The sequence below is a fragment of the Pezoporus flaviventris genome, unplaced genomic scaffold (assembly GCF_033815535.1).
Source record: "Pezoporus flaviventris isolate CSIRO_AGI_PZ_B2104156 unplaced genomic scaffold, CSIRO_AGI_Pfla_v1 ptg000141l, whole genome shotgun sequence".
Classification (NCBI taxonomy): Eukaryota; Metazoa; Chordata; class Aves; order Psittaciformes; family Psittacidae; genus Pezoporus; species Pezoporus flaviventris.
In genome coordinates this window covers 1,104,284-1,125,331 of record NW_026892689.1, presented here as the reverse complement: position 1 = coordinate 1,125,331, position 21,048 = coordinate 1,104,284, and the positions used below count along the sequence as shown (strand labels likewise).

Below are 21,048 nucleotides of genomic sequence, written 5' to 3'. Positions count from 1 at the left end.
ATAGCCGGGACACTGCTCCTACTGTTACAGGCATTCTCATGCTATTTTATAATGATCCCAAGGGGTCACTGCCTGCTTTTTACATCTTCTTTAAAGCTGTTGTCATTTCAAAGGGACAATATCAAATCACATGTAAACTACGATTGAAGTGCAACCAGTTGCAAAACTCATGTCTTGGGACTTTTTTTTTATTTCCAGTAAGAACACAGCATTCTGAATTTAAATCTGTGGAAATGCTTGTAGCCCAGACAGGGTGCCATTGTGTCAGTGGATGAGACAGGAAACTTGAAAACTAAAAAGGCAAGAATTATAAGATATATTTGTCTCTGTTAATTAAGCTGAGGAAAATTACAAAAAGCATAATAGAATGTGGAAATACTTTTGTCTTTACTATTCAAATAGGGAAAATCCAGAAAACATTACACAGAAGGTAAATACAGTTTTGATAGATAAGTATCATAGTTACTTTTAATGCCAATGATGCCTACTAGTATCATTGCAAAAAAAAGGGCTTAGAATGCACAAAAAATGAAATACAGAAGGTCTAAGGAAATGTTATTCTAGTATACAGTGTTGACGGGATGTACAAACTTTTTTCCAACCAAAGTCACTGTCAGGTTTTCCAGCTGAATGGTGACCACAGCACCACAGCAGTTGGTCAACAATGTTCATGTTGAGCTCTCTAGAAAAGGATGTCCAAGAGGGATAATTTTCCAGTCACAACCTCGTACACATATGCGATGGTTATCATGTTAAAAATCAGCAGATTGTAAGATGAGGCTGGCATACTTCCCTTCCACAGCCATGATCTCCCCCAGCACACATGCGTGGTTTACTAGTGGTGGTCTTCCTGGTATACTGGAATACAGTAAAGTCAAAGAGCTGCTTAGAGGCACAACTGTGTTTCTTAAACGCTGCTTAACATAGTGTAAATTAAAATAAATGGCTAGTGCAGTTAATTTTAATAGCTATGTAAAGCACTGGGACTATGTCAGATGCCATCCTTTTTAATACGCTGCCTGTGATAGTAGTAATGAGGCACTGATGTGATGAGCTACATACTTTTAACATTTTACACTCAGAAAAAAAATAGTGTCAATACAGCAATGGCTATAAAATCTGAATTAAGAAATCTCTGCTCGCTCATTTGGTGTTTTCATTCATGCCCTTTGTGGACAACCAGAAATTTGTTACTCATTGAACACTGAGTTCTAACTAAACAAATAGATTAAATAATGTTCTACTTTCCATCTTTTTGCAAACTATAGAACTTTGATCTTCAATACATCAATACATACAGCAGGGAGGTGAATTTTACTATTGCTGGTATAAAAGCCTAGTAATAGCAGAGGTTAATGGGTGGGCAAGAGACCATACTTCCTTTACAAGTACTGTTTCAGAAGTGCCTGAGTGTTAACCACTTGAATGCCATTCTATGCAGTAAGCCACCTCAAATTTCTAGGTGAAGTAAAAACAAATTAATTAGATGGAAAAACCAAATCACTTGATAGGAGAACACATTTCCAGAGAAGTGATTTTGCCCAGGTTTTGGGCACCTTGGTGTACCAGTATTTTTTTAACCTTTCATTTGGCCATTTGAGCTAAATGGCTTAGAGGTGAGCTGAGAATGACAGGACTGATGCTCTCCACCTCCTCACCTCCAGCTTGCACATATCCAGCAGCTCTCTGCCTACCCAAACACGCAGCTACAAATGACCCTCAATAATAATAGTAAAAAACAAAAGCTGCTCCCCACTGCTCAGCACACAAAAAATAAACTGTGTCAGATGTCTAACTGAATGTTTATCTTTTCAGTCAGGAATCTTGCCTTTAATACTATCCAGAAGTTGGGCTCAGGGCCTAATAGTTGTCTTATAAAAAAACTCTAAAGAGATAGATCCATCCTTAGGAAGACACAAATCCCCATTGTGCCCATCAGATGAGACTGCTTTGTTTCTCTTCCCAGTGGGTTTGCTTTTCCTTATACATGTCAACTGGGGCTGACCAAAGCCAATATTTGCATGTATTCCAGAACGGCAGGGTTTCAGCACTGCAGCAGCTCAGAGCAAAGTCCAGGACCCTTACAATTTGTCAGCAAGCACTGCTAAATGCAGTCAAAACACCTCAGCTGGAAGATTTTATTTTAAAGCAGCTGCTCTTGCTTTTGCCTTGCTTCTCTTATATGAACTTGAAGTGATGAAAAATATTTCAGGACTGCTCTAGCAAAGAGTTTTGATGCTGCCTTATTTAAAGAGCTGATGAAATAGATATATTCCTGTAAAAGACTCTTCTGGCAAATCAGCATTTCCTTTGGAAACTGCCCTATGGGATAATTTTTGGCCAGTTCGCAGCTTGGTCAGTTATCAGCACAGACTCTGCACCACGGCATATGCTGCAGCTCCTTCTGATGTACTATTCAACGCGGGATAGCAGACTACACAAGTCACAAGTTGCTGGCCAGGTAACTACTGACAAAACCATGCTTTGGGTAAAAACTTCAACTCCCTGTAAATGACAAGGCTCATCACTGCATTGAGCAGAGCTTGTGCCTGTGGTGGTCCCTCCGCAAGGACCACTAGTCTGCCAGGCCCATAGGGACAGGAAGAGGGGAAACAGCTTTAACTTGACAGAGGGGAGATTGAGATGAGATCTTAGCAAGAAGTTTTTTCCTGTGAGGGTGGTGAGGCCCTGGCACAGGTTGCCCAGAGAAGCTGTGGCTGCCCCATTCCTGGCAGTGTTCAAGAATATTGTCAATGTTTATTTACACAAACTATTTAAAGCAGGAATCTTTTATAGGAGAGGGTCAAAACACAGGATTTCATCTGTGGGGACAGTACAGCTCTGGGAAGTAAGATACCTTGTTTCTGACCATCATGGGACAAGGACAACACCGTTCTTATGCAGAGACTAGGGGAGAAGGAGCAGAACTATTGATGTGTTCAAGGCCAGGCTGGATGAGGCTTAGAGTAACCGGGTCTAGTGGAAGGTGTCCTTGCCTATGGCTTGGGGGGTAGAACTGGATGAGCTTAAACATCCCTTCCAACCCAAACCTTACTGTGATTCTGTGATTCCATGATTTTGGCTTGGTTGTTGCAAGTGGCAGCTTGGGTGCCCCCTCTGCCCAAGGGGGATTGAAGTTCTCTTTGTCCTTTCCTCATCCCCCTAGAAAGAAGCTCCTGACAACTCAGCTCTAGCACATTGCCCCTACTCTCAGCAGCTGCTCTGGACCCAGTCTGTGCCCCTCCAGCAGAATGAATGTGCAACTTCTTGCAGACCACCAAGCCCAACAGGCACCCAAAACATTGCCTGCAAGACCTTTCTCTCCAGTCACGTGTGGCCCACAGGGACAGTTAAACAAAGTGTATTATTTTATGCAGTGCATGGTTCTGTTCTGCTTTGTATGTTAACAAGGACTAGGTAGGACTATCTGTATGGGACATATCTGTCTGCAAACTTACTTCAAAAAACTCATCTTTTCAGTACATGCCCCAGCCACAGCAGACTTGAGTAAAAAGGCACTGGCTTCATCTCATCACATGTTTTCTCTTCATCTACCTTCAGAAGGCACCTAACACTGGTTGAAGGCTCTGTATGGGACATCACGCACTACACTGCTGGTCACTGTCCCCGTTGGGGTAGCCCACCAGGCATGTAGGCTTCACTCAAGTTTGTTCTGGGGGATGCACCTCTCTCCTTTCCTCTTTCAGGATGCTTAGGAGCCCACAGCACAGCCACTTCTGCTGCCACCAAGGGCTTGAAAGTTCAATATTTGACATACAAATATTGCATGGATCCAAGAAACCCTGAATGTTTAATATGCAGGCTTAAACAATAAGCATTTATTTTCACAGAATCACAGAATCCTAAGGGTTGGAAGGGACCTCAAAAGATCATCTAGTCCAATCCTCCTGCAAGAGCAGGGTAACCTAGAGTACATCACACAGGAGCTTGTCCAGGTGGGCCTTGAATGTCTCCAACGTAGGAGACTCCACAACCCCCCTGGGCAACCTGTTCCAGTGATCTGTCACTCTCACGGTAAAGAAATTTTTCCTGATGTTCACATGGAACCTCCTATGCTCCAGTTTACACTCATTGCCCCTTGTCCTATCACTGGACATCACTGAAAAAAAACTAGCTCCATCATCCTGACACTCACCCTTTACACATTTGTAAACATTGATGAGGTCACCCCTCAGTCTCCTCTTCTCCAAGCTAAAGAGTCCCAGCTCCCTCAGCCTCTCCTCATAAGAGGGATGTTCCATTCCCTTAATCATCTTTGTAGCTCTGCGCTGGACTCTTTCAAGCAATTAAATATTCAATTAAATATTAAATATTATTCACTTATATAACTAAAATAAGTCTGTTTTCAGAAGTGCACTGAACCCACTGTTACTTCTGTGGAATTCCTGTGTTATAAGAAGACTTAGACTAACATGAAAATAGGGTGTGACCACAGTGAAGCCTAGTGTTTGTACTTAACCCAGCAAACCCTAGGAAACAATCAACCTGTGTTTTCATAGCATGAAGTTTTCATCTTTTAATGGGAAGAAAGTTTGACAAACAAGTTTCCATGCCTATTTCTTCTTTTCCTTAGATAAGGGGGTAAGAAAGGAAAATCTCAGAGAGGACTCTCTTCCAAATTCCCTAAATGGAAGTAGATACGCTAATGTACAGCCAGTGAGAATCCCCTGGGTACTCAAAATCCCATATGGGCAGAGCCCAAGGAATGCTCTACTATGTGTGAACCCAGCGTTGGCATAGATCTGTGTTTTGCCCACGGATGAGCCAATCCCAAGGTCACAGGTGGAAATTGTGTGTGGTCTGTACACAGCAGAACCTTGGGGTGAAAGCATGCAGACTTAAGCTCATCTGCACTATGGATGCCAGAAACGGGAACAGAGGTTTTTTAGAAGTGTGTCTTAACAGAGTACAAACAGCTTTTTCCAGCTCTAGTCTGGTTTGCTCCCTGGTGGGGAATGCTTCTTCACACAAACTTTTCCCGATCAATAGAGTGACAGCCTTAATGCATAGTTAGTGTATGTGTGAGGGTCATACAGCTGTCCCTTCAGTAGACATTAATCCTACATCCAGAACTATGCGAGAGGTTAATGTTTGCTAATCTAACAGACAGTTTCTCTCCAGTCCTGCAGGGATGAAAGGATGTGAGCTTCACTTAAGCTTTTTAAGTTTGGTCTGTGATGGATTCTGCCTGTTTTGTTACAAATGTGAGGGATGGGGTGGAAATCTGTCTCTGCTCCTAACTCAAACTTTTCAAGCCAAGAATATTGTCATCATTATATACCAAGAGCAAAACTTTCCTTAGTGCCTAGCAAAGGAGAAAGAGGATTCCCATGTTAGCTTGAAAAAGGTTGGTAAGGAGGAAAGAGAAGGGGGGATGGGAGTGTTTGCTCCCAAGCAAGGCAGGCCCTGCATCCAAAGCCAAGCCTCCTTGGGGCTTGGCTATCTGAGCAGGAAAAATGTGAAATGTTGTGGTTTGTGCCTTTCCTTTCAAAGTTGCGTGACAGTGAAAAACCACCAGGAGTGGGAATGCCAGGCAGAGTGAGCCTGTGTTATGCCAGGAAAGGGAGGGGCAGGAAGGGTCCATGTTACACCAGAGAGGCTTTTGAAGGGAAGCTTGCAGCATTCCCCAGGATACCAGCATTTTCCAGGCTACCTTGCCTGGAGGCAGCCACCCTTGTTTTACTGCAGGCTAACCTTCACTGCGGGGTTTCCCCAGACAATGTAAGGATTTCTAGGTATTCCCAGGAGTGAACACATGACTTTTTTTATGACTGATATCAAAGTTCCTTTAAAAAACTATGTTAGGTGGGGAAGGGCTCTACGCACCCCAGAGGGACCTCATGCAAGTAAATATAAGCAACATTGCTCAGGCAGGGCAAGGCGTATTTTCTGGCATGATATCAAGGAAATCATGCTGTGACCCAAGTACTGGTATTTGGATTCGACCTGAAATTACAGTGAATTAAAATAGGAAGTAACAGGCTAACATCCTCCCAGAAAGCAGAAATAATAATACAGCTGTAACTTTACAATTTCCTAGGTTTGCAACACAGTGTATCTTTGCTATCCAGTATGATAAATCTATCATCCCTTTGAAAGTAGCTACTGAGTTGCTTTCATCACAAGGCAGATACAGAGGTGAATAAATGTTTCTCTACCCTTGGTGCTATCTAAAACTGCTGTTTCAGCATGACACGGCTTTACACAAGTCTGATCTGGAAAGACAATGGCACATGACAACATTACTTTTTACTATAGGACTAATAATATTTAAAGTTTAACTTGAGAACACTAAATCAATATAATTTTTGGCGCTGCATTGTGGAAACAAACAGATCTGTGCAGCTGGCCACGTGTGCTGTTGGTAAAGTGGATCTGAAAAGAGCAGTGCTGTGGGCAGAACAGCAGCAGCAGACTGTATACAGCGTGGGGTCTCCCCTCGTCGTCCCATAGCCTGCTCTGAATGGGGTATCCAACTCTCTTTTCCCACCACATCCCAGTGTTTCAAGGCCTGATTTTTGGGATCAGATTATCCCAAAAGCATGCAGACAAATTGATCTGGGAGAGGCTGGTCCCACCCACATCAAACCAGTGACTCCAGGACCTGACATAAAACTGTATTTCTTCTCGATACCCCAGACAGGCAGATGGATCGATAATAGATTATCTATAGGCAGACCAGTAATTTTAAGAGAGAATGAACTGTTTACTTGGTCCTGTGATTCCTAACCCTGCTTCTGAGCATGAACGAAACATTTCTCTGTGAACCGTCAAATGCCCACTGTTCACATGCAACTGCTTGACGGAATTGCTCTTGAGACTAAGCAGACCCCCCTTCTCCACCCCAGGACTCTGCAACCTTTGTTATAAAAGGGAAGTAGGAAGAAGATGGACTCGTTTTAAGAACTGGTGGGTTTAAAGCACAAGGAGAAAACTTCTTTATGGCTTTTCTGGGACTTCAGGATACTGTGTTTCTATTTTTACAAGAATGGGCTGATTTGTCTTAGGCTATTACTGTCTATTACTGCTGGAAATGCCAGAGAAAGGTGGGAAGCAGAGAATTCTGGCAATCTGCCTAAAGAGAAATCAATGAAACAAATTAATCCTTCGCAGGCTGCAGTGACACAGTAATCCATCATTCAGAGCTGCTTTTATGCACCAAATCAGAGAGCAGAGGAAAGAGCCCTGGGGGACATCACAGACAGCAACTTACAGCAACACTGGGAAAATAGGAAGGAATCAGTTTATTTAAAGGGAATAGATTTTAGTTGATTGCCTATTTCGTTTTACAGAAATTTTTCTTCTCTGGTGCTGTAGAGCTCTGGTAGGATGGCTCTCTCTGCTGAACATCCCGGATCCCCTCTGTGGCCTTCCAGGAAAGGGGGAGGGAGATAGTCCTTGTACCCGTGAGTGGCTGAGATACTGACTTTTGGAGGTGAGGAGGAAGGGGAAGGTCCCCGAAGCCCCCTTCCGGCTTTGCAGGATCTTGCTTCCCCCCTCCTCACTGAACAGCCCCACTGATCCGGTGCCAAGCCCTGCGCCGAATGCGGGGGGAGATAGGTGCCGTGCGGGGAGAGTGGCTGGGCAGATCAGACCCGCTCCCCCTTCATCCAACCCTCCACCGTTTTCCCTTCCTGGAAGGAAGTCCACTTAGCCGAGCGGAGGACGCAGATTCCTGCTTGGAAGTCCCTTGTTGGTACCCAAAAGGACTACAGGGGGAACAGAGGAACGGGACTTGCCAGGACTGACACCCGCTGCCAGCTACGGACACATACCCCCCCAAATGAAAAACACCCGTGGTGACGGTTTGTCCGTCCCCCCGTGGATGTGACCCACATCTTCGGAGCAGACGGGAGCATCCTGCCTTCCCCGGGGGGACAAACCCTACTGCGGGATACCCCCGCGGCTGGCACGGAGCCCCACCGAAGGCAGCGGAGGATGGGAGGGAGGCAGGAGTTACGCAGCGGTTTGACAAAACGCTGGATATCAGTGCGAAACGCGTGAAATGGCAGAACTGCCGAAAACACAGGCAGCGGGGTGCTACCAGGAGAGGGCTATAATTTTATTTCTTTACACGCACACCGCCTCTTAAGGGGAAAGGGGTAATTTTGGTAGCCCGCTTTCATGTTGGTTTCACCACCCCGGACACTTGGGAGGGAGGCATGTTTTATTCTGGCTTTCTCCCTATTTTGAAGAGATGGATCACATAAGGACCTAGTGGTGCTGCTGTGGTCAGGATATGTGTGCTGACTGGGGAGCCTAATTGCTTCAAGCAGTCATGCCTCTAAACATGAAGAGCGCTGTTGATGGAATCAGTCTGTTACTAATAAAATAAAGAAGCACTGAATTAAATTCCCGAGAAAGGGACTATAAAAGTTTCTACAGTGTAACTAAATGACTTCACCTATACTATTACCCCTCAGATGACATCTCGAAAGAAGGCAGACTCAATACAGCCTCCATATTCATAAATTGGCTGCTCTTAGTCCAGTAAATCTGGACTGATTTAAAAAGGCTTTTTCATCTTCCCAATCAAGCGAAGTCATTATTAATTAAATGTTTTCTGTTAACAATGTCGCTATTCCCTCTGTTCTCATACATTTAGTGAACTTCTTACAGCATCTGGATAAGCAAATTTTTTTCTCTTCCCACCTACCAACTCCACCCCTCTCACCATGGGTTTTGTTGTGGTTTTTTTTTTTTTTTGCTGTGTCAGGCTGGAAGGTGGTTTTCCTCTTGTGAAACCTCGCCTTTCCGGGGCGAATACCAATCACTCTTGCTCTGGAGGGATCAATGCCGCCTCTGGGTATTTTTAGAGGTCATCCATGATTGTCCCTGCGGGGGCTTAGCAAAGGAGGAGCCCTGCAAACTTCTTCCCACGGGGAGAAGCCTATCGGGGATCCCCACTGGGATGCCTAGCACTCCCGACCAGCCCAGGCGGGTTTCGGGGTGCTGATGGCCTGCAAAGTGTCACCGGGGCCCGCTTGCCCTGCTTCAGACCACTGAGAGCTTGGGGACAAGTCTGCTGCAGGGAGAACATATATATATATATATATATATATATATATATAAAATTTTACAGATATTTAAAAGTATATATACTTTTCTATATAATATATAGCATGTACTATATATTATATGCAATATGTAATATATAAAATATAATACATAACGTATCATACATAATACATAATATACACTTATTTATACTTATATATGATATCTATAGAAGTAAAGCCCCAGACACCCCCCTGGTAGCTCAGGATGTTTGTAAACAAAAGAAAACCCGCTGCTTCAGCTCCTCGGGCTCTCTCCCGCAGTGAGAGGCATGTTTGGGCTCCTTTTGCTCACTTTAAGTTGGGGGTTTTCGTCAAAGGTGGGCTCTGCGACTGCTCGGAGGACCTGCGGGATGGGACATCGCCGTGGAGCTGCCCCGCCAGAACCCAGCCCCTGGGGCTCGGCCCTTCACAGCCATCAGCAAAGCCTGCGGGTGATGAGAACGGCACCACTGGCATCCCACAGCTTGTAGTGGGACAAGAAGTCCCATGCGTGCTGGGCGTGCGCGGGTGCTTAAGTGCTTCTGCAGCTGGTTGCGAGAGGTGCGGAGTGAGATGCCCCTTCCCGAGGCTGGCAGGAGAAAACAGGGGCTTCCCACCTAATTAGGGATAATCTAATGGGAAATAATAATAATAGTAGTAGTAGTAATAGTAGTAGTAGTAGTAGTAGTAATCACCTAGATAGGGGTAGCAGATCGGGTTTTGTCAAGTGCTTTGCATCTAAACCGGTGACCACTTTGAATTTTCCCCGCAGCCCTTCGCTGCATCTACGCCCGTCTTCATCCTGTTGGGATTCAGTCATGGGCTTCACTTCCCTCCTTCCCACTCCGAATTTCTTGTTCCTCCCTCCCTTCCAGAACTGGCTCCAAATAAACGGATCACGAAGGTAAAGCTATCCCTCCAAGACATATGACTAAGAACTGTCAAGGAGACTTTGGTCCACTATCCATGTCTATTATGCCAATCACTCGTCACGATCTCTTGTGGTGTGTCATACGTCATCATGACACTGATCCATGACACAGTTTAATGCTATTCGGGGATGCTCCGGCAGCCTGCCTCCACCCTGCACCTTCCTAACTCGCTGCAAATGCGTTCCCTGGCCCCCCTCCGAATAACCACTGCGCAGCCCATATTTAAAGCCACCGTCGCTGGCGCTCTCTGTCCAAAAGCGCGCTGCCCGGGGTTTCTCTTTATTCCCCTGTTCCGCTGGTGGTTTTGCCTATCTTCCCCTCCCCGTTTTGGAACCGGGTCCCCCAGCCCCGGGCTGAAAGGCATCCCCCGCTCATTTCGGGGGAGTGGTCTTTGCTTCTTGACATGCACAGCAACCCGAGTTAGTCGTTCAGAGCTCCCGACATTAAACAGAGGGAGGTGCTTGTCCACACTCGAGCTATTCCACGCATGGGATAAAACCAGCATCTACGCTCCGAGTACACGCAGGAGAGGCCTGTGGAGAGTGGCAGGGAGTGGGACGGGTGGTAAGGACGCCATCCCTCCTCTCTCCGCCTCACCTGCGATCTATCACGGAGGTGAAATATGTACAATAATGTGGAGTAATTGCTTTTTCCGCTTCCAGAGGGAGCTCAAAGATGGAAAATCAAGGTTAGAGTCTTCCCAACTGTAAACAATTTCCACAGCGCACATCCAAAGAGCAGGCAGATAGGGAGACAGACAGCGAGAGTTCCCCCTTTGTCTAAGAAGGGACTTTCAAGATTCGTTTAACTTCTTGAGAGGAGGGATAAAGACTCTGACAACATATATTCATCTGCTTAACTACAGCACGGGGCTAAGAAACTTTTACCTGCCAGCAGCAGGGGGCTGGCGATGAGAGCGGGGATCTGGGTAGGATCAGAGCCGGAGAAACCAATTCACTGCAGACCACAGGGTTGTTTAGAAAGTACATAAACCCCGGGTGGAAATCGCGACCTGCTTGTGCGCGTTCGATCTGGGACCTCACGCGTATCGTGCGCATAAGCGCGGGTCTCCCACCTGCGAGCAGTTTCGGGTTTTGGGGCTGATGTGGGTTATCTGAGTGTCAGGATATAGTGTGAGGTTTGGGCAGATACAACCACCTCCACGCACTCAAATGTTCACACACCGTTCTCTGTGAGTTTCTCCCCCGTGTGACTCTGAGCACATCCCTCTCGTGGGTTTTATTAGACGCAGACAATCACGCTTGGAGGTTCACAGTTCAGCAGCAGCTGACAAGAGAAATCTAATTCTGACTTGGAAGTGGCACACTCCAATTAGGAGGTGCGTTGAGCCTGAACCCCTGGAAGAGTGGCTGGGATTTGGGTCTGAGGGGGGACGATACTTCCCCGCTGTGCTGAGCTCAGCCAGTGTTTGAAAGGTAAAACTCATCCTCATCCTCCCGTCGTCATCCTCACATCGTCATACTTATGATTATCGTGAACTTCATCCTCACCCTCAGCCTCTTTCTCACCCTCATCCTCATCCTAACACTCACCTTCAGCCTCAGTCCCAGTCTCTTCCTCATCCTCACCCGTATCCTCACCCCCAGGCCGGGTCCAACAACCCCGCGCTGCCACTCACCTGTCCAGCCTGAGCTTCAGCTCACGCATTCCTCACAGGTACAGCTTCCTCGCTCCCCATCTCTCTCCCCACAGCCGGGGAACCAGTTCCCTGACGCCCCAGTCCCCACTCTCCGTGTGTGTCCTGGTCACACCCAGCCGTCAGGACTCCTAGCGGTGTCACAGCCTGCGCATAAATCGCGGGGAACAAGCAGCAGGTTTGCTTCCTTCGGGGAAAAATAAATAAAAATACGTCAATGACACCAGCCTTATTGCTCTTTTAGAAGAGAGGTGCTGTGTGTCCGCTTGTAAAAACCGGGGGGGGGGGGGGGTGAGAGGGGGAGGATTCACACAACACAGAGCATTAAAGAGTCGAAACCTCTCCCCGACAAGTCATTACGCCTTTATCCACCACCAATTAACCACACCTCTCGGGATTTATGCTAACATCTAAACTAGGATGAAAATTAAGGGATCCCAGCCATTCCTGGCGTGTGCCCGGGATGGTGAAATTCCCCTCGGGCTGCCCCGAAAGTGTCACGGGTCATTCCCTCGGAGAGGGACCGCGAATCACTACGCACCCGCGTTGGCCAGCAGCAGCCATGGAGAGACCGGGGTCGGGAGGCCGTGAAGCAGCTTCGGCCCAGAGATGCTCCCTCGGACAGCGGCGCCCTGGGGGGCCTCTTAGATTACCAAACTCTTCCCTTCTCCTATTTTCTCTTTTTTTCCCCCTATTCTCCGCATCCCGGGCTGGAGCCCTGATCACTTGCACAGCCCAGCAAACAATTCTGTTTGACTTATTTACAATAGCAATTTCACTAGGTACAACGCGGCGGATACAGCAATGAATATGTATAAAGACCTGCGAGGGGACATCATGAATGCGACGGTAAAATGCCACCTTCCGTACCTGCCCTTTTTCCTCGCTAGTTCGAACAAAAGGCATCTCGGATGCTTTTTTGTGGCGCTGAATTAATTCCAAATATTTGGTACACAAACTTAGCAAGCCTAGAAGAGACTAATTTTTCCAGAGTAACCCAATTAAAAGATTTCTTTTTCGGGGGGGGGGGGGGAGGGCGGAGTGAGGAATAGTGAAAAGCTAGAGGAAAGTCGGTTTTATGACAGTGATTTATTGCACCAGTTTGGTCTACAGAAAGAGGCGTTCGTCTCTTGGAGATGACCACGCAGCCACACACACTCCGAGGTTGCAAATGTACCCTAGCACACATGTGGCTGAACTTCTTTATTTTATTTTTATTTTCTTTTTTGGAATCACTATCATCCAGGCGCGGATCTCTCCCTTAATACGCCAAGGAAGGGAGTCTGGTGGTTCATAAGTACCCTAGACTTTCTAAAGTGCTAATAGATTTATGGTCTCTTTTCCGACGCCCATCCAGAGTAATTAGCACATATGTTCTAAATAGATGATAGTTTTGTGAGCAATAAAGCAATTACCCATCGCTGGAGCTGACAGTTCCTTCAACTAAACTCCAACCAGCAGCTAATTGGAAAAGTCATTTCAGCTCTACTGTCTGCAATTAGTCCTGCTAAACTATTACACCCAAACTACCTGGTTTGAGGTTTATTTATTCATTTCTATTTGCATTTACAAATGTTTACCAAGTTTCTAGGCGACGGAAGTCTGTGGGGTGGGTTTGGGTTGGGGGGGTTGATGTCTTCTTTTTATTTTTGCATCCAGGAGAAGCCACGTTCCCATCTTGGCGGTGCTGGAAGGCTCAGAGGTTCACAAACGTGTGTCCATTTGCTGAGGCGGGGTGATAAAACATTTTTTTTTTTTTTTTTTTTTTTTCCCCGGCCAGTGCAGCCAAGCGGGAGGGCGAGTGCGGTGGGGAGGGAGGAGAACGGCTATCCTGCTTGAAAATAATAATTAAAAAAAATATAAACTATTTCCCTTTCCACTCTAACTCTGCATTTAGAGAGCTGCTTGGATAACTACCCCGTACCCCAACACTCAGTTGCCTCTGTGCTAAAGGAGCTTCTGTTTGTATGCCCCTCCAGCCCTGCCTGGGGACATGATGCCCCCTGCCCCTTCCCGCGTCTCCGGACGACGGGGAAAGGTCTGTGGGTCAGAGGAACACCTTTTCTCTCCGCCTCCCCACACCGACCCTACCATCCACCCCCCCGAAACTCCCTCCTCCTCCTCTAAGATGGAAAAATTAAACCGGGGGGCAGGGGGGAGGTGGGGGGTTAGTGTTAGGACTTGTGCACAGTGAGTGGAAAAAATGTGTTAAATATCGGTTTGACGCCCCACCGGAGCTTCAAAATATACACCGGCTGGATTTCTTCTACTTAATTTAATCTTTATTGGACTGGGTTTCTTCCCTCCATCTATTCACGAGAAGTCCCAGCAAAACGTACCACAGGAGAGAAGTTGGGGGGGGCGGGGGGGGGAGACACGACACAAAGGCGAAGGGGGAGGACTGTTTAGTTCTTCATTTGAACCGCAGGCTTTAGCAGGTATTTAGCTGGGAGGCACGCCAAGAAGTTTGAAGTAGGTCTCTTAAAACAAGACTTCTGCCTAGGGCTTGAGCTGGTCCTTGTGTGTTGGGATGGGAGCTGGTAGCCTTAGCAACAAAGTAGTCACTTGAAGGAATTTACAGAGAAAGCATCTCAGACTGGGAAAGCAACACCAATTTCTGAGCGGCTAGAAGAGAAGAGATAGTGCCCTGGTTTGAGCCCCTGGAACAAAGCTTTTTCTATTTGTCAGCTGCCTCAAATTTTGTCGGCCTCTCTTTTTTTCTTTTTTTTTTTTTTCTGTTAAGCCTCATAAAATAAAACAAATAACCCTCCTTGGCAAGATGACCCTGCGAAATCGGCTGGAACGCCGCGCTCGGACAACCAGCAAAGCGGACTCTGCTGCTCACCGAAAGGCGGCAGCCCCCCTCCAAAATCCACCTTCTCTGGGCTGCTCGGGCTGCCTCCCAGCCGTGGCACCCTCAATTACTGCTAATTACCAACATCCCGGGGTCTGAGGGTGAGGGGGATTACAGTGTCCAGCCGCCTCTCCGTGCTGGGCCTCCAAGCATCACCCTCCCCGGGAAGGGTCCTCGCCGGCCGGCGATGCGGTCTGTCTCGGAGAGGCCGGGACACCTCCTCAAACTCCTTCTCCGGCCGGTGTGCGCGGGGCTTGGAACACACCTGCGGCCCCGCGGGTGCGCAGGGTGCGCACACGAAAGGCGCCGGCTGTAGTGGCTGCCCATGCGTGTCCCTGCGCGCTCGTACCCACGGGCACGCACCCCTCTGGCCAGGCAGCCCCCACTCAAAAGCATTTTCGTTGCCCCCAGAGCACACACCCTCTTTTTTTAACTCCTTTCTCCCTCATTTTTTTTCTTTTCCATTACGAGCGATTAGATGGTCTCTATTCAAAGCTGCTGATCCAGAGAGAAAGTAGGAGTAGATAAAAGGAGATTTCAAGTGACCTCCTCGTCCCTTTCACACCAACCTGAGCCCCAGAATAGCCAAGGATCAACTCGGACAAAAGCCCTTTCCTTTTCCCTTTCAGCTTCAGAAGATTCAGTGCAAGGGGTTAATAATAAAACGTGTAACTCTAGTCCAGTTTGGTAGAATAAGGCAATTTTGTATACCTTACTAACGACACCGTTGGATATGCCCGGGCTTCACCCTCAGAAAAGTGTAAATTAAATAAATAAATAAATAATAAGAACATAAAGAGAAAGGGGGGGGGGGGAGGAAGGAGTTTTTTTCCTGGTAAAGTACCTAGCAGTCATTTACAGCTTTGTGTTGGGCTGGAACGATTTACTGTGTTTATTCTGTTTCGCTTAAACTTTATCTAAAGTGCATCCCCGTCCTCCCCACGGAGACAGAATACGATGTAATAAACATATCTTGTCCTGATAGTTTAAGCGAAAATGCTAAGGCTTATTGCTCAGATCAACTTCTGATGAGGTAAATGCAATTATATCTCTACTGTTATAGCGCTGGCTCATTTTCCCCAGCAAAAACACATTTGCGCCTTTTTATCTCTGGTGCATTAAATACTTAAACGCCTTGGAGCCTACCCCTAGTCTACGGAAAGTCCAGATCGAGCCTACACCTGACGGGCTAATCCCCGCAGTAAAAGAAATAGGGTCTCTGACAGGTAACTATTAAGGAGACGATTATATACTGCCGTCGATTGCGTTGTCAGGACAATCTCACAACTTTCAAACTCGTTTCCAAACATCAGCTCTTCATCAAAAGCTCCTTTCGGAATCATAAATAGCACCAAATCCAGCCCTGAAAGAAGCCAGGGTTTTAAAATACAGTCAGAGGTGTTTTAGTGCAAAGCCTCCTGTTAATAAAGGCTTTTGTACACTTCTGTTTCTTTTGGCTTCGGTGCTCAGATCACCGTAGCTTTATTTGTGCCCAAAGTAAATATTTCGTCCCGGATTCACCAGTGTGTTGAAAATGATTCCCAGATTTGCCTTAAAAAGGAAGGTTTGATTTGCATCAAGAGGTCATCAATTTCTTTTCCTGCACCTCTACTTGGGAACTGACGTGCTCCTTTATGCTGTTAGACAAGTGGCCTTCGGTTTGGGTGCTTTCTATCCCCTGCTTGTCGGTTGTTTTTTTTTTTGCGGGTTTTTGTTCGGGTTTTCTTTTTCCTGGTGTGGTTTGTTGTTTTTGTGAGGCTTGGTTTTACGGTTGTTTTATTTTGTTTGTTTGTTTTGGATTTTTTTGTTTGTTTCTTTGTTTGTTTTATTTCCAGGTACAGATTTCCCCCCCCCCCCCTTTTTTTTTCTTCTTTTTTTTTTTTTTTTTGTTCTTTAATTAAGAAAGGGAGCCTTTCGGATGCTCACGCGTTTCTGTTTAGATGGCTGGTGAGAGCAAGTTGTGATTCAGCGCAGTGCTTTCGGGTTGGTACCGGAGCCAGATACTTTTGAGCGCTAACAGATTACAAACCCCGTCTCGTTGCGGCCGCTCCGCCGGGAAGGCTCGGGGGACGGCAGCTTGCCTTCCCTAGGGTGTGGCGGGGGGGCCTGGGGGAGCCGCTCTCACGCAGCTCTTTTGCCAATCCCGTCTAAAATAACCCCAGAGAAGCAGGCGGCGTACACGGAGGGGAAGGGCTGTCGCGCCTCTGGCTTAAGCACAGGCGAAGGGCAAGGAACACGGGGGGTAAGAAGGACACGGGCGAACATACGATGACAAGGACGCAGGGATCCTCCTCGGGGGTAGTGAAACCCACTAGGATGCGCAGCAGATCCTCACAATGAGGGGATGTCGGTCAAGACCCCAGGAGGGTGATTCAGAGCGGGGGGAGACTCCGCTTCCACGAGTGGTTTCAAGAAATATATAAATAAATAAGCAGAATGTGACTGTTGAGCTCATTGAGGGGCCGGGGGAGAAAGGACAAGGCCCTTCTTTCACATTGCCATCCTCCTTCAGTGGGATGCAGGAGAATGGCCTGGGCGATGGGCTTGGGCAATATCGACAGGGATACCTGGCGGAGGCGGACATCTGCACCCGGGAGGCTCGGGGAGGGTGGGGGCAACCCCCGACATAGAGCTTTCTTTGTAAAGTGGAGGTTGTCGGCACAAAGCACACCCGGGTGAGCATCCCACAGGGCTGCTCCGGCCAGGTGCTGCGGGCAGTGAGGACCGAGCAGCCCAGAGCCCCCAGGGGGACCAGGCCGCGCCCCCCCCCGGCTGCCTAGGATGATGCAATCCAGTGGAGACCCCCTTCCTTGGGCAGGGGACGAGCGCTTCCCCTTCTTAAAGCACCACTTCCCTCCCGCGCATCTTATATAAGCGCTCCTCAAAGAACTTGGTTGTCCTCCAGTTCTGGCCGGGGGGGAAAGAGGAGGAAGAAAGGAAGAGGGAAAATAAAAGGGGAAAAAAACAATGCCAAAGAAGAAAAAGGACTGGGATGAAAGGCCTTAGCACCGCTGATGGGAAATGAGGCCTGGCCCAGCACTGGCTTCCGAAGCCTAGCCCGGCACAGCCGTCCCTCGCCAGGCTGCGGGGGTCCGGGGGCGTGGGGAGACGGCAGGGCCGGGACACATCATTAATCCTGGGAGTGGTCCCGGTGTGACCTGTCACATCCCTTTTGCAACTGGGGCGGCCCCTTTCCGACCAGAGAGGAGAGGGCGGCATCACAGCGGCCCCACCGCGACTCTCTGTTTTTAGAGTCCTGGATTGAAGGTGTCTGCCGGTAAGAGCAGGGTATGGCTAAAAATGCCAAAAACTGGGAGAGAGAGGGACATTCCTGCATGTCAGGGCTGCTCGCTATGCCCTGCAACAGCAACCTGCTCAGTTACTGTCCCCTCTCCACGCTGCTTCTTGCGTGGATACATATATATATATGTGTGTGTGTATATGTATATACACATATACATATATATACATAAATATACATAGATATACATAGATATACACGTATGTCCATGCTCATGTGCGTGTATTTGTATATATATATATAGAATGCCTTGGGGAGCCTGGCAGGTGGAGCAGGCATCTAATGTTTGCTTTGGAAAACAGGCTATCCATCTCAACTCCCAACTTACATGCAGCCCTGCCGCTTAAAAATAATAACAACAATATAATATACTACTAATGCCATCAATTGGGGTTTACACTGCAGTCTATAAACAGCACCCCTTCCTCCATCTCCGCCAGAAACAACGTGTAGAATTTTCACCACTAATGTGTAGAGGAACGTTTCCCTTCTAGCAGGGACTGCGGAGGAGAGAGGAACCAGCACCATCCCGGGTTCGGTTACACCGGGAAGGAAGAGGAAAGAGAGACACGGAAAGGGGTTAAAGAATTCAAAAGACGGCGGGGGAACTTGGAAAAAAAAATCGCAGACTCTAAATCCTCCCAAAACTCTGCCACCTTCAGACCTGGCCTGGGCAAAGTGGGTTCTGGGGCAACAGAGGGGGAAACAAGTCTGAGCAAGTCCCCATCTCCGTTTCCATTACCCACTCCAGATCCGTAGAGGTTAAAAGGCAATCAAAGCTCATTTCCCCAATTAAACGTGAGTTGTGAACGGTTTTTAAGTGTCCCTGTAATTTGTCGGGAAGGGCACATGCCTCCCTTCGGTTGAACTGTGTTTTAACCTGGGCAGTTGAGGGATAAGTCTGCTTTATTGATGGATGCCCCCCTCCGCCCAGGCTCCTGCGCCACCTCTGGGAGCAGTAAGCAGAATTTTCCCCGGGATTCCTGCAAACTTCATCGGCCCTTCAAGCATCGGCTTGGTGTTTCTTTAAAATACGCACATTTAATAGTACGCAGTACATTAAAACAGCCAAGCCCTAACAGCCAGGAGAGGGGAGAAAATGCCTCCCCTCCGCACACCCCCCGCTGCCGAAACCAGTGCAACTTGTGCGGGTTTGGGTTTCTGCATGGTTGCGGCTCCCTGGGCCCGGCTGTGGGAGCATCTGGTTGCCGCGTTGACAATATCGCCGGGATAAACAGGCTGCCATCGATCTTTTCATTAGGTGATCAAGTCAGGAACGGGGCAGGTGAAGGAGAGGAACACGGCGAGGGATGCTCGCAAGTCCCCACCCTGGCGTCCTGCCGCTCCAAGCTGTGCTCTGCGAGGGCGTGTGGTTGGTGCCCGAGGTCCCGACTGGGTCAGCGCTGAGGAACACGCGTTGTCTGAGCGGAATGCCGGGGGGGGGGGGGGGGGGGGGGGGGGTCGGGAGTGTGTGGAATGTGTGGAAATACTGGAATAGGTTTCTATAGGGCGAGGCTGTAAAGGGGAGAGGTTCTGTTCTAGACAAAATGAGGGCGAAGCGCGTCTCCCTCCGCCCAAATTACGGGATGTCCAAATAACATGAGGTGCCGGGAGGATGCTGGGGGAGGGGGGAGGGAGGTGTTGGGGAAGGTCTCCCCGCAAAGTGCCGCGGTCCTGGTCCCCTCCCTCTGCTCCCAAACCCCGAGGAGGGACGCGGCGACTTGCCTGGGGTGGCCGTGGGGCCGGGGCCGGCTGCGGGGAGCCCGGTCCGAGGGGAGCCCGGTGCGGCGGCTGGGTCCGTCCACCTCCTCGCAGGGTTTCTGTCTCTGTCTGCCTGTGTCTCTGTCTCTGTCTCTCTCTCTCTCTCTCCCCCTCTCTCTCCGTGCCTTGCTCTGCCTCTTTTGCTCTGTTTCTTCACAGTCTGGGGAGTAAAATCTAGATGATATACATACCGAGCTTGCTTTTTTGTCCGATTTAATCTTATTCGTTTCACCTTTTCACTGACCAAGAGACAGGACCGGGAGTTTATTTGGAAAGAGGGGGAGAGAGGAAAGGAGCCTACTGTTGCATAGTCAATAACATCCTTTTTATCAATGCAATATACAATAGGGACGGCTTGGCCAACGGACTCATTGAAAATCTCTTCATTATTTCGGGACAAAATCAAGCGGTTTTTTCTGATCTCAGAAATGATGAAGGATTCTCCTCTCCAGCCGGCTCCCAGCCTCAGATTTCACAGCTGACAGTTAAAGAAGGGGAAAAAATAAAAAAAAAAAAAGTGATCACCATACATGAAGTTGAGAGCTTTTTCTTCTCTTTTCTTTTTTGTTTTTTTTTTTCCTCGTTCTGATGGAAGCAACGTCTCTTTACAAAAAAAAAAAAAAAAAGTAACAATAAAACTTCTGACATATATTTTATCCCTTCCCCCCCCGCAGGTTTTTTTTCTCTCAGCTTCCACTCTGATGATAAATTTTCATTGGGAGCTGAGGGGAGGGTTTCGTGTGGAGTGGGGGGGGGGGGATATTTTATTTTCTTTATAATCTTATAGTTTGTTTCTCCTTTGTCACACAGACCCAACATTTCAGACCTCTGGCCGAAGGGGGCTGCTGCTGGAAGGCAGGCTTGAGAGGAAGGAGGGACAAGGATGGGAATGAAGGGTCTTCTTCGCTCCAGTGAGGGTTATATTAAAAATAAAGAAGGAGAAAGGTTAAAAAATATATATATACATTATTTTTTAAGAGGGCGTGTGTGACAGTCCGCAGACAGGTTTGGCGTCCCCCTCGTTCTCCCCGAACTCCCCTGGGCCGAGGGCTCGGTGCCCACTAGATGGCAGCCGGCGCCAGTGATTCCCTCTCCGCTCCTTTCTGCTCGCGCCGCCGCCGCTGGAGCTGCTGAGGAGAGCGGAGAGGGGGGAGCCCTCGCATCTCCGAGATACGGAGCAACTCGCTTTTGGGGAGACAGGGCAGTGGGGAGGGAGACCTCCGGGTAGGGGGCATTGCACAGAGGGCGGTTTGTGTTCTGATAGCTCACACACATCCCGAAATAATTGAATTAAAGGGGGTGGGGGATCCCACGAGGGAACAGCGGAGCCCCGGGGGGGGGGGGGGGGGGAGAGATCGGGAGGAGGGTGGGCATATCGAGAGAGGGGACAAAAAATAGCCCAAAGTGGAATGGGAGTATGTGGAGATGTGGATATGAGTGTGAGGATGAGTGTGCAAGTGCTCGGGCAAACGCACGCCTGACCC

At 48.2% G+C, this 21,048-nt stretch overlaps 1 long non-coding RNA gene across 2 annotated transcripts in view; it reads right to left on the bottom strand.

Annotated features, from left to right (window-relative positions):
- Positions 1 to 21,048, bottom strand: part of LOC133282805 (uncharacterized) — a 29,649-nt gene that overhangs the window by 7,013 nt on the left and 1,588 nt on the right. For both annotated transcript variants that reach the window (XR_009747714.1, XR_009747715.1), the window contains exon 2: positions 19,525 to 20,042. This is a non-coding gene — a long non-coding RNA (uncharacterized LOC133282805). The remainder of the gene's footprint in view (positions 1 to 19,524; positions 20,043 to 21,048) is intronic.